The sequence below is a fragment of the Pleurodeles waltl genome, chromosome 7 (genome assembly GCF_031143425.1).
Source record: "Pleurodeles waltl isolate 20211129_DDA chromosome 7, aPleWal1.hap1.20221129, whole genome shotgun sequence".
Lineage (NCBI taxonomy): Eukaryota > Metazoa > Chordata > Amphibia > Caudata > Salamandridae > Pleurodeles > Pleurodeles waltl.
Genome location: NC_090446.1, coordinates 1,444,811,968 through 1,444,825,712, shown reverse-complemented (window position 1 = coordinate 1,444,825,712; position 13,745 = coordinate 1,444,811,968).

The window sequence follows — 13,745 nt, the reverse complement described above, 5'->3', positions numbered from 1 at the left end:
GCCAACAGCCCGGCGGGAGACAATGTACCGCCTATCCGATCACGACCCACCAATCCGCCACATTTTCCGGGGCGGGAGCACCGCTGATAAAAACACGGCGGAAACAGACTACAAACGGGAAAACGCTCACCTCGACACACTCCACGGTGAATTCCGAGATCATGGAACCAGAGTTGCAGGTCATCCCCGCACTCCTATACCTGCTCCTCTTCCAGGAGCACGCCCGCCGGCGCGGAAGACATCGGTGAGTACTGCACCTACGACACAGGGGAGGGAAAAAATTACCGCCACACACCCACCCACCCACACCCACTACAACACACACATCAATGCATTCCCACAGATCACTGTCACAACCCCCAACACCCCCCCCCTTCCGAAATAATGCAAAGACCAAAGGAAAAGTACTGAAACAGGCAGATATATTGAAAATAGTTACGATAAATTTTAAAAAATAAATAAACTATGTACAAATTATTTACATCTACAAACTGTAGTCCAACTACTGTCCGGGGACCACAGGGGTCCAGAGCAAATGGGCAAGGCCCAGTCCCACGACAAGAACTCCACAGAGAGAATACTGCAGGGGCATCAGATAGAAAAAAGGACAGGCACCTCAGGGGGAAGGGAAGGGGGGGCACCTCAGCCACTTGAGTACACGACGCCAGATCCACGAGGGGACTCCACCACCACTGGCCCATCCTGGGGAGAGCAAAGCCACAGTCCAAACAGTCCATACAGTGGGTGGCCTGCCCACTGGGCCATCCTGGGGAGAGCAAAGCCACAGTCCAAACAGTCCATACAGTGGGTGGCCTGCCCACTGGGCCATCCTGGGGAGAGCAAAGCCACAGTCCAAACAGTCCATACAGTCCATACAGTGGGTGGCCTGCCCACTGGGCCATCCTGGGGAGAGCAAAGCCACAGTCCATACAGTCCATACAGTGGGTGGCCTGCCCACTGGGCCATCCTGGGGAGAGCAAAGCCACAGTCCATACAGTCCATACAGTGGGTGGCCTGCCCACTGGGCCATCCTGGGGAGAGCAAAGCCAAAGTCCATACAGTCCATACAGTGGGTGGCCTGCCCACTGGCCCATCCTGGGGAGAGCAAAGCCACAGTCCAAACAGTCCATACAGTGGGTGGCCTGCCCACTGGCCCATCCTGGGGAGAGCAAAGCCACAGTCCAAACAGTCCATACAGTGGGTGGCCTGCCCACTGGGCCATCCTGGGGAGAGCAAAGCCACAGTCCAAACAGTCCATAACAGACTCCACTGCCACTGGAGGAGGCATGTTGCCCAGAGGATATCCTGCAGCCGTGCCCGAGACAGATCCTGCCCTGCCACGTCTGCCAAAGGGCCAGTGGTGCTTGCCTTGAAGGGCCCAGTTCAGCGGTGCTTGCCTTGAAGGGCCCAGTTCAGCGGTGCTTGCCTTGAAGGGCCCAGTTCAGCGGTGCTTGCCTTGAAGGGCCCAGTTCAGCGGTGCTTGAGACGGCGGGGCCCAGTTCAGCGGTGCTTGAGACGGCGGGGCCCAGTTCAGAGGTGCTTGCCTTGAAGGGCCCAGTTCAGCGGTGCTTGCCTTGAAGGGCCCAGTTCAGCGGTGCTTGCCTTGAAGAGGCAAGTTCAGCGGTGCTTGAGACGGCGGGGCCCAGTTCAGCGGTGCTTGAGACGGCGGGGCCCAGTTCAGCGGTGCTTGCCTTGAAGGGCCCAGTTCAGCGGTGCTTGCCTTGAAGGGCCCAGTTCAGCGGTGCTTGAGACGGCGGGGCCCAGTTCAGCGGTGCTTGAGATGGCGGGGCCCAGTTCAGCGGTGCTTGCCTTGAAGGGCCCAGTTCAGCGGTGCTTGCCTTGAAGGGCCCAGTTCAGCGGTGCTTGAGACGGCGGGGCCCAGTTCAGCGGTGCTTGAGACGGCGGGGCCCAGTTCAGCGGTGCTTGCCTTGAAGGGCCCAGTTCAGCGGTGCTTGCCTTGAAGGGCCCAGTTCAGCGGTGCTTGCCTTGAAGGGCCCAGTTCAGCGGTGCTTGAGACGGCGGGGCCCAGTTCAGCGGTGCTTGCCTTGAAGGGCCCAGTTCAGCGGTGCTTGAGACGGCGGGGCCCAGTTCAGCGGTGCTTGCCTTGAAGGGCCCAGTTCAGCGGTGCTTGAGACGGCGGGGCCCAGTTCAGCGGTGCTTGAGACGGCGGTCTCCAGCGGAGCGGTGCTGGAGACGGCGGCCGGTCTATGGCCAACTGCTCATTGCCTGGTGGTGCCCTCCTGGGCAGCGGGGATGGGGCTCCTTCAATGCCCACCTGGGCTGTGGGTGGTGGGGCCCTCCTGGCCAGCTGGGCTGTGTCCTCCCTGGGCAGCGGCTATGGGGGTGGTGGGCTCTTCCTGGGCAGCGGCTATGGGGGTGGTGGGCTCTTCCTGGGCAGCGGCTATGGGGGTGGTGGGCTCTTCCTGGGCAGCGGCTATGGGGTTGGTGGGCTCCTCCTGGGCAGCGGCTATGGGGGTGGTGGGCTCTTCCTGGGCAGCGGCTATGGGGTTGGTGGGCTCCTCCTGGGCAGCTGTGACGGCTCCTCCATGGGCAGCAGGCCTGCTGCCTGACTTCTCCGCCTTGCTGCCCTTGCCCTCCTTAGTCGGGAGTCTGTGGCCCTTTCCTCCCTTTGGAGCTGTGGCTGCTGACGGTGGCTGGGTGGTGTGCTGGGGGGATGTCGAACCCGGGCTCCTGCGGTGCCCCTTCCGCCTTCTGCTCCTCTTCCCAGGGGGTGGGCTGACTGTCCCCTTGCTGCTGGGCGACGATCCGGACATGCGGGCTGGTGGGCTCCAATACCCCTGCACCCTTGTCAAGGGGGCTGCAGGGCTGGTGGTGGCTGAGGTGCTCTTTTTACCCCGACGAGAAGGAGGGGGGGGCTCAGGGTCAGGAAAGAAGGTAGCAGTGGAAAGATAGATTTTTTTAGGACAGTGGAGAGTGATAGGTACAGTGGGAATGGGAGTGGAGGGAGAGGATGTGGTTGTAGGTGAGTGACGTTTGCTGTCTTTGGGTGCAGGTGCAGGAGGGATAGGCTGTCGTGAGGTGGATGGCTGTTGGGTGGGTGGGTGGCTGCGTTTGTGTGGTGTGGAAGAGGGGGCGACAGACACAGTGGGAGAGGACACAGGGGACGTGTAAATGGCAGTGGGGGTGGTGACTGCACGTGTGCGGACTGTACTGGAGGGTGTGCTGGTGATGGAAACACTGGCTGATGGTGAGGTGAATGAAGGTGTGAGTGTAGACGTCACAGGGAGGGAGGAGGGAGACGAGGAGGTGGGGGTCACAGAGGTGGTAGTGACTGTTGGCATGTCTGCATCGGAATGTTGCTTGTGTGAATGTCTGCGTGATCTGTGGTGCTTATGTTTGGATGAGCTTCTCTTGGGTGTTGAGGTGTGTGCAGGCTGGTCTGATGGTGTGGCTGGGACAGGCAGAGGAACAGGAGACTGGGAGGAGGGAGTTAGTGGAGGGAGGCAGGAGACAGGGACAATGGCTGCCGTCAGTGCTGAGGCCAGAGCCTGGAACGATCGCTGATGGGCAGCCTGACCCGAATGAATGCCCTCCAGGTACGCATTGCTGCGATGGACCTCCCTCTCCACCCCCTGGATGGCATTCAAAAGGGTAGACTGCCCAACAATGAGCGTCCTCAGGAGGTCAATGACCTCCTCACTGAGGGCAGCAGGGGTAACAGGGGCAGGGCCTGAGGTGCCTGGGGCGAAGGAGATGCCCGCCTTCCTGGCAGAGCGGGCACGGGGCGAACGCTGAGGGGCTGCTGGGAGGGCGGAGATGGTGCGCTGGGTGGCGGCTGTACCTGTAATAGCGGGGGGCACGGATGTTGCCGCCACCGCAAGGGAGCTCCCTTCCGAGGACGTGTCCATGTCGCTGCAGGCTCCAGTCGTCCCCGTTGTGGAGCTCCCCTCGCCCTCCGTCTCACTGGTCCAGTCAGACTCGGTGGCATGGCCCTCCTGGGCCATGTGAGATGCAGCTCCCTCCTGCCCCGATGCCACTTCTCCTCCGCCTGATGATGCTGATGCACACAAGCACAGAAAGACAAACAAAAAGGGGGGGGGGAGAGAGAAAAATAAAGAGATTTTGAGTACATGGAGCACCAGTACAGTTAGCGGACATGACAGACACAGATGCCCCCTGCACTAAGTTGCGCACTTGGGGTCCGCTATGCACTCCATGGAACATGCCCTACACGCCTAGAGTTGACAACTGCACCCATGGATGACACGGCCCAGGGATGGCTGTACTGGCACACTACTGAGGGTGATGGCTGGGGACACAGGGGCTTACGGGGGTGCCTAGCCTACAGATTGCGCCCTGGCCTAGGGGGACCCACAGCCCTCCTCCCCCACCCAGACACCTCCACTTGCGCGACAACAGAGTAGATTGTGCTTGTACTCACCCCCTTGTGTCTGCTGTGCTGCCCTCACGCGCCCATCCAAATCAGGGTAGGCCACCGCCAGGATCCGGAACATCAGGGGGGTCAGTTGACGGCAGGCACCCCGGCTGCGTTGGGAGGCCATCCCCAGCAGAGACTCGGCGGTCTTCTTCGTCCCGCGGCGGATGTCCTCCCACCTCTTGCGGCAGTGGGTGCCCCGTCGATGGTGGACCCCCAGGGTCCGGACTTCCTTGGCGATGGCACGCCAAATCCCGATCTTCTCATGGGCGCGGACCTATGTGACACGTACAGGGAGGGAGAAATACCAAGTTCAAGTCTGTCTGCGTTTACGGTGCCAGTGGCCCCCCACCCCCCATGCCCGCCATGTGCCCCCCGCCAGGCCCGCCATCCCCGCCATGTGCCCCCCGCCAGGCCCGCCATGTGCCCCCCATCCCCGCCATGCCCCCCGCCAGGCCCGCCAGGCCCCCCATCCACGCCATGTGCCCCCCGCCAGGCCCCCCATCCCCGCCATGCCCCCGCCAGGCCCAACATGCCCCCCATCCCCGCCATGCCCCCCGCTAGGCCCCCAAGCCAGCCAGTAGCCCCAAATCCATAATGCATTGAACTCACTTGTTGGTCTGGAGGACCGTAGAGTAGCGCATACTGGGGGAGGACCCCATCCACAAGTTTCTCCAACTCTTCTCCGGTGAAGGCAGGGGCCCTTTCCCCAGTCGCAGCAGCCATTGTCCCTTCCAGACCGAGGTCACAGCAGCACTTGCAGTATAGGTCCTCTCCTGTGAAAGATCAAGTCGCGAGTGAATAAGTAGATAGAAAATGGCGGTCACGCCCGCGGCGGTGCGTACCGCGGCGGTGCGTACCGCCGGCGCCCTTCGCCATTGGCTACTGTTACCCATAGGCTTCAATGTTAACCAATGCGGCTTCGCGCCGCGGTCTTCGACCGCCTACCGCCACGGTGTGCCACGCCAGCGCATTGACCTCACATCCCATTGTCCCACTTCACAGGTCAGGCAGCCGCCATTTCGAGGGCCCACATGGCTCAATTTCAACAGCGTCACACAGGCCTAGGCCTTGCATGGCCACACATACAAGCCAATCACTGCATGGAGAATCGTGTACTGTGCAAGCTGTGAGTACGTACCTGTGGGTTGCTTGACTGTGTGCTCCATGTTGTCCTTCCTAGGCACCGTCCGCTGGGTTTGGCGAGGAGAAGGAGGAATCCGCCCGTGTACAGACCGCTGGTGGACCTGTCAACAATGGAGGAACGGCACATCATCATGACCTACCGGCTTGACCGTGCCACTATACATGAACTTTGTGCCCAGCTGGAGCCCGACCTGATGTCCCCCATCCGCCAACCCACAGGGATTCCCCCTCTGGTGCAGGTCCTGTCAGTACTCCATTTCTTGGCAAGTGGGTCATTTCAGACAACAGTGGGAATTGCTTCTGGGATGTCTCAGCCCATGTTTTCTAAGGTGTTGTCCAGAGTGTTGTCTGCCCTGATGAAATACATGAGGAGCTACATCCTTTTCCCTGAGGTGGCTGAATTGGCTACAGTGAAGGGTGATTTCTATGCCCTTGGACATATTCCCAACGTCATTGGTGCCATTGATGGGACCCATGTGGCTTTGGTTCCCCCCCGAGACAGTGAGCAGGTGTACAGGAACAGAAAAAGTTACCATTCTATGAACATCCAGGTGGTGTGTTTGGCTGACCAGTACATCTCGCATGTAAATGCCAAGTTTCCTGGGTCAGTGCATGACGCCTACATCCTAAGGAATAGCAGCATCCCTTACGTGATGGAACAGCTGGAGAGACACCGTGTATGGCTCTTGGGGGACTCTGGTTACCCCAACCTGTTGTGGCTACTGACCCCAGTAAGGAATCCCCGGACCAGGGCAGAGGAACGGTACAATGATGCCCATGGGCGTACTAGGAGGGTGATCGAACGCACCTTTGGCCTCCTAAAGGCCAGGTTTAGGTGCCTGCATATGACAGGTGGATCCCTAATGTACTCACCCAAGAAGGTGTGTCACATTGTCGTGGCCTGCTGCATGCTTCACAACCTGGCTTTGCGACGCCAGGTGCCTTTCCTGCAGGAGGATGGTCGAGATGGTGGTGTAGTGGCAGCTGTGGAACCTGTGGAGAGTGACGAGGAGGAAGACGACGGGGCTGAAACAGACAACAGGGACAGAATTATTGAACAGTACTTCCAATAGGAGACAGGTAACAATTCAAACATTATTTAGTAAATGTATGGTACTCTACTGCATCTCTGCTGCCTGTCTATTTGCCCCAGTGTCTGATGACTGAGTTGTGGCTTTTCCCTCCCTATTTCAGATCTGGGGTCCCCACTACGAGTCCTGTGCTTCGTTTGTCCATGGTCTACAGCTTTGTGGCAGCGGTTTGTTGTCTTCACTATGTACAAGGACATATTTGCACCTTAATGTCAATTACAATATTTAGAAATCACAGCCAGACTCCAGATATTTTTGTGCAACACAGGTGTTTATTTAAGTGCTCAAATTGGGATGGGTGGTTTCAAGTGGGTGGGGGCTATGGTGAAGGAATGTCCATGGTAGAGTCCAGAGTTACAGTCACACAGGTGCATTGTCCATAGGCCTGTGGAGAGATGGAGCAGGGGCAGTTCAAGGATGGACAGGGTAACAATGTGGGACAGTGTGATGACATCAGGTGGTATCCTTTGCTGGCGGGGGTCTTGACATCTTACTCTGTCTTCTTTCTAGATCTCAGGGCCCTCTTGCGGGGTGGTTCTTCTCCTGCAGGAGGTGGGGGTCTGGTGGGCTGCTGTTGGGCGGGGGCCTCCTGTCCACTAGCGCCGGCGGAGGTGGTTGGCAGTTCTTGTTCGAGGCTAGTGGCAGGGGCCGCTTGTGGTTGTTGAGTGTCCGTCCTGGCGGTGATGAGTTGCTGCAGCAGCCCTACCATGGTGACCAGGGTGGCGGTGAGTGCTCTGATGTCCTCCCTGTACCCCCGATAGTGTTCCTCCTGCAGTACCTGGATCTCCTGGAACCTGGCCAGTACCGTCGCCATCGTCTCCTGGGAGCGGTTGTATGCTCCCATGATGGTGGTGAGGGCCTCGTGGAGAGTGGGTTCCCTGGGCTCCTCCCCCCCCTGTCGCACAGCTGCCCTCCCAGTTCCCCTGTTTCCCTGGGCCTCTGTCCCCTGGCCGGTGTGCCCACTACCACTGCCCCAGGTCCCTGTTGTTGTTGGGGTGGTGGGTTCTCCTGGGTGCCCTGTAGTGGTAGACACACCGCTGATTGACGCGCCCTGGAGACAGAGGCATGGGCCCGCTGGGTGGGAGCTGTGCTGGTGTTCCCAGAGGGGGTTGGGTCTGTAGTGGCCTGTGGCTGTCTGAGGGGAACCGACTGTCCAGAGGTCCCCGATGGTCCGGGCTGGTCATCAGTGTCCAGGGAGACAGAGCTGCTGTCATCGCTGACGGCCTCTTGGGTGGGGGGTGTGGAGAATTCTGTGCCCTCCGTGGCGGTGTGTTGGCGGTCGGGTCCTGCAGGGGTATAGAGGTATGGTTATAGTTTCAGTGTGCCATATGGGTGAATGTGTGGGTTCCCGTGTCCCCCAGTGCTGGCATTCGTGTGTGGGGGCTTTGGTGAGGGTGGCTTGTGGGGGGGATGTGTATATGCATTGGGCATGCTTTGGTGATGGGTGTCCATGCTTAGTGGACGCATGCAGGCCTAGGTTTTGGGATGTGTGGGTTGTGATGGTGAGACATTGGCAGGGACTGGGTGTGCTGGGGGTGGGGGTGAGGATGGTGGTGGGGGTGAGGATGGTGGTGGGGGTGAGGGTGGGGGTGAGGATGGTGGTGGGGGTGAGGGTGGGGATGGGGGTGAGGGTTGGGGTATGAGTTGGCATGCAGGTGGGGGGGAGCAGTATTGAAGCTTCAACTTACCAGAGTCCATTCCTCCGCCGACTCCTGCGAGGCCGTCACGATGCAGGATGTTCGAGACTTCCTCCTCCCATGCTGTAAATTGTGGGGGTTGAGGTGGGGGTCCTCCGCCAGTCTTCTGCACGGCGATGTTGTGCCGGGATACCATGGAACGCACCTTCCCCCGTAGGTCGTTCCATCGCTTCCTGATGTCTTCACGGTTTCTGGGGTGCTGTCCCACTGCGTTGACCCTGTCGACGATCCTTTGCCATAGCTCCGTCCTCCGGGCAATGCTGGTGTGTTGTACCTGTGTGCCGAAGAGCTGGGGCTCTACCCGAACGATTTCCTCCACAATGACCCTGAGTTCTTCGTCGGAGAAGCGGGGGTGTCTTTGGGGTGCCATGGAGTGGTGTGTATGATGTGTGGGGTGGAGTATGGGTGGTTAGGTGTGTTGAGTGTGGTGGTGTGTGTTGTTTTGTGCTTGGTGATTGTGTGGGTGATGGTGTAGTGTGCCTCTGTGTGATGGTATTCTCTGTTCGGTGCTGTGTCTCTCTGTGCTTCTGTTTGGAATTTTGTCGTAGGGGTTTGTGGGTGATGTAGGTGTGTGTTTTATATTGTATTGTGTGTGTGGGAGTGGTGTGTGTATGTGTATCAGGTGTGTGGAATTCAAATTGGCCAATGTGGCTGTGTTTTGTTCGTTTGTGGGTATTCTGACCGCGGCGGTGTGTACCGCCAATGGAATACCGCGGTTGAAAGACCGCCGCGTGGATTCGTGGGTCAGAATGGCATGGGCGTATTTCTGTTGGCGTGACGGTGGAGGTTTGGTCGCCTCCACTTTTCCGCCGGCCGCTGGTCTGGCGGTCTGTTGTGGATGTCGGATTTTCGGCGGTTTGGCTGCTGCGGGTCAGAATGGCCGTGGCGGATTACCGCGACCGCGGCGGTATTTTGGAGGATTTCTGACCGGCGGTAAGCGCCTTTTACCGCCGAGGTCAGAATGACCACCTTTATATCACTTTTCAGTGATATCTTTACAAATTCATATTGCAACTTTGATCGTTTTGACCTGCAAATACCCAGATAAATATTATATATTTTTCTAAACACTGTGTGGTGTATTTTTGTGGTGTTATATTATGGTATTGTATGATTTATTGCACAAATGCTTTACACATTGCCTTCTAAGTTAAGCCTGACTGCTCGTGCCAAGCTACCGGAGGGTGAGCACAGGCTGATTTTGGATTGTGTGTGACTTACCCTGACTAGAGTGAGGGTTCTTGCTTGGACAGAGGGCAACCTGACTGCCAACCAAAAACCCCATTTCTAACAATGTGTAATGCACTACACCCTCTAGGGGCTACAAATATGGTTACACCACATTATTTTCTCCCATTCTTTATAATGTGGTTATTCACTCGAAGGGCTGACTGTATGGTTATTTGACCATGTTTGTTCCAAATGCTATTTTTATTGTAGTGTCCTCTAGGGGCTGTTTTGAACATTGCAGTCACCATACTATATTATTTGCGGCACAAAAACCCATCCGATAATGCTTTGCAGGGCATTACTTTTACAAAACACTTTTGCTCAAACTCAGCCTGTGGTGGTCCGAGGACAATGGGACCACCTTCAAAATGCTCCTTCTATCTACATCATCTCTGGGTCCCCACACTAGGTTAATTGGGACCCAAAATAATAACCCCTCCTACCATTAAGTGTCTTTTAAGCTTTCTTATGACTAGAAGACTACTTTACAGCTGAAATAAGTTTTGTTTTAAAGGCCTTGTTTGTAATATAATTGAAGTAGGCATGCTAGCCCTAAAAACGCTCTCTAGGGGCTAAGAATATGGTTACACTCCATTACTTTCTCCTGTTTTTTTCTTAGGTTATGCTTTGTAGGGGCCAACAATATGGTTACAAGACCATGTTTCTAACAAATGCTATTTTTGTATTAGTGCCCGTGAGGGGCTGTTTTGAGCATTACAGTCTAATGCCAAAAGTTTATTGCTGATAAAGGTTTATATCATAATTGTATATATTTTAATAATCTCTCCTTATTCCAATTATGACCATGATTCGGGGCAACTTAGCATCCTTATTACAAAATGACTGTTTGAACACTCTTGATATGTTTGGGGGACCCTTCTAGTTAATTTCTTCTCTGTGGCTGTCTTGTGTCTTTTGTTGGGGTATTGTGTTATTGTGTTATTGTGTTAGACAGCCAGCAACCCTGATGGTGGGTTGGTGAAAGTGGTATTCTATTGGAATAAGTGTGGCAGATTTAAATTAGGATGTTAAATGGCAACATTTTCATTTTTTGCTATAGAGGAAGAAGGTAAATGGAAGTGCTTTACTCATAATGCAGGGCTACTGGAATAATATGGCAGGAAAAGATGAAATTATGACCAATTTACATGATAAGAAATGTCCAATTATAAATTTACAATGTCAATACCTCTAACTCAAGCAAATGTGAGACCTATTGCATTGCATATGCTTGTTTCCTTAGCTTTTGTCAAGTGCAAGAACTGAAGAGCTAATATCCAAACGCAACAGGAAGGTTGTGTCAGTCACAGGATAAGTTGTTACATAATGGAAAGGCAATGTTCACATAAACAACCTAAAAAAGAGAAATCATTAGGAGACTAATAGTCCTAAAAGAAAATCTAAAACAAGGAAAGAAAATATTGAAAACAGACAGGTTATATAATTAAATGGTGCCAGTAAGGTAGATACTCTAGCATTTGAAAATTGAAAAGAAATAATACAACTTCTTTAAAAATAGAGCCAAATTGCATAACCAAAGGAGATATTTAACAAAGTTTATGAAATCAATAACAACATAGCTCAATAAAACACTGAGGGCCTATTTTGGAATAAAATCTTTTGGTGCTGCTCCAAAATTGGCAGCGCCACATTGCGTCACTTTAGAAACTCATGGATGCACCCTATTAACAAGAATATGGTATACCACTGTGTTTCCCCTGCACCTGCACTAAATTTGCTACTGAGCGCCAAAGCAGCCATCCTTGCGCCATAGTACAAGGATGGCTGCATTGCGGGAGAGATTGTTTTTGTGAAGGAAGGGACTCCTTCCTGCACAAAACAATCTTCAATGGCGATTTGCTCTTTCTGTGAGTGCCGCAGAATGCAGCACACACATAGAAAGAGCAAAAAAACAAGGAGAAATTAAAGCATTTCTCCTCATTGTGCCATGCTAACGCTACCCCTCGGGTGGTGTTAGATTTTGGTACTGCCTCAGGTTTACAAAATCTCGTAAATCTGGGGCAGCGTCAAAATGCAATGTATGCAATGTGTATTGCATGCCCTTCCACACAAAGTGCTGCATATGAAGGGGCTTGGCGCCACCTTGTAAATACAGCGCAGTGCACAGAGCCACCAGAGCGTCACAAAAAGTGAGTACAAATCATTGTGCCTGATTTAGAGTTTATGGAGTACACAGTCTACCCCATTTAGAGTCTGGCAGACCATCATATTTCCAATGGTGGTGCTCCCATTGAATCCTCTGGTGGAAACCCTACACCAACATCTCAGCAGAGTTAGAATCATCAGTATGGAGGTATCATTCTGTCTGCTCTATTTACAGGGAATGGTCTGTGTACTTTTTTTTAGTTAGGCACTGCCAGGTTAAAAAAAAACAGAAAGACACAAAAAAATCACACCGAGATCTCGAGAAAAAACTCCAAGTGTGTCAGGGTCATTAGTTTATTTTTGTTTTCTAAAACAAATTCCTGCTTTAGGAGTTTTATTTTACAAAGAATGAAAAGTATTGCCGAGCAGCCTCCTGAAACATGGTGGCTGTTAGCAAAATTACAGTGTCTTCAGAGGGACCACCAAGGCACAATATCTCAGAGGACTGGCAGAGATATATATATATATGGTGGGTGGTAGCCCCACCAGAGTGGAAGAAGCAATGAACTTTGCCACCCTGATGGTCAGGCAGGAACTATTCATACTCTAAATGAGGCTCTTTATGTTTTACTAGTTGGAAAGTTTACCTGACATAACACCCTCCTCTGAAATAAAAAAACATGTAATTTGACATTAACATTTAACTACACAATACTTTGGCCAAATTCCTGTGTGACTGCAGCTTTAATAGTGCATGAGTGTGTCCATGTCCATTTTTGTAAGTGTAGTAAACAAATCCCTGGCATACAACTGCGCTGCCAAGCCAGCTCAAACACGAGGCCTCGATTCACTGCAGAGCACTGCTCAATTTTGCTTTGCTTCCATGGACCTTTTTAATGATAAGTAAATTGGTGCAGTGCTTTAGGGGCTTTGCAACTGTGCTCACCCAAAACATTAGTACATAACCACCTGAGAATACTATTAACTAGTGCCTACATTGTCATGTTTGCATACATTAAGTCAAAAAAAGGGAACTGCTTGACTTGAAACACCTTTTAGTTCAGCAAACTAAAGGGGTTATTTACAAGAAATGTGCGCCGCTGTTGTGTCATTTTTTTTACGCGTCAGCAGCGCATTCTTTACTCCACGTTGCCCCATATTTACAAAATGATGCATTGGGCTCAATGTGTCAGTTTTCAATGTATACCTTCATAAAAACTCACTTAGGACTGACGCAGTGACATTCACAAGTTTTTCACTGTGTGACGCATCTTTGAGATGTGTCACTGTTAAACTGGAATGCATCAAAATTCTACTCCTCCTTAACCCAGGCGTAGGAAATGACACAGTAGCTTTTCAATAGGAATCTGACCAGCTGAAGTGACTTTACACACTGGAATATGTCTGTATGTCACTTCCCCTCTACTAGTAGTGGATCTACACATGTCACAATCATGTTGTAGGACTCCTTGACCAAGCTGGGACCATGGTAGCTATGATTTCATCATCCGCCTAAGCAAGGCAATGTGACATTGTGTACTTTTGTAAGGGGCAGGCCAGAATTGTCACTGCTCCATGGAGTCAGGGGTTCCCAAGTCCAGGCCTGCGTACTGCAAAGGACAACAGATAAGTACACACATATGGTAGGTAAAACATGTATTGCCACTTCACATTTCAACATATACTTGTATTCCCTTACATTAAGCTGTCACTCACCATGTCACACATACTCAGGTCTCCACATATACATAAGTAGACTATGCCCAGTGTAATGTGACACATAGCTATACTGCATACATCAACTCTTACATCCAGGACCAATGTAAAAGTGTAGAAGGTAATATTCCACCATTTTACAGTCTTTTCCATTGGTCCTCACACATTGGGCTCCTTGCGTCAATCTGTCCTGACACATCGCATCACACCGCTTCAGCAATGCATCACTTTTTTAGTGGATGCCTTGCTGCATCCTTCCTTCGGATGCGTCAGAATTTCTGACACATCCTGGGACCCTACGCCATGGTGCACCGTATTGTAAATATGATACATCCGTGGAGTGGGATTCTGTTGTACCAAAGT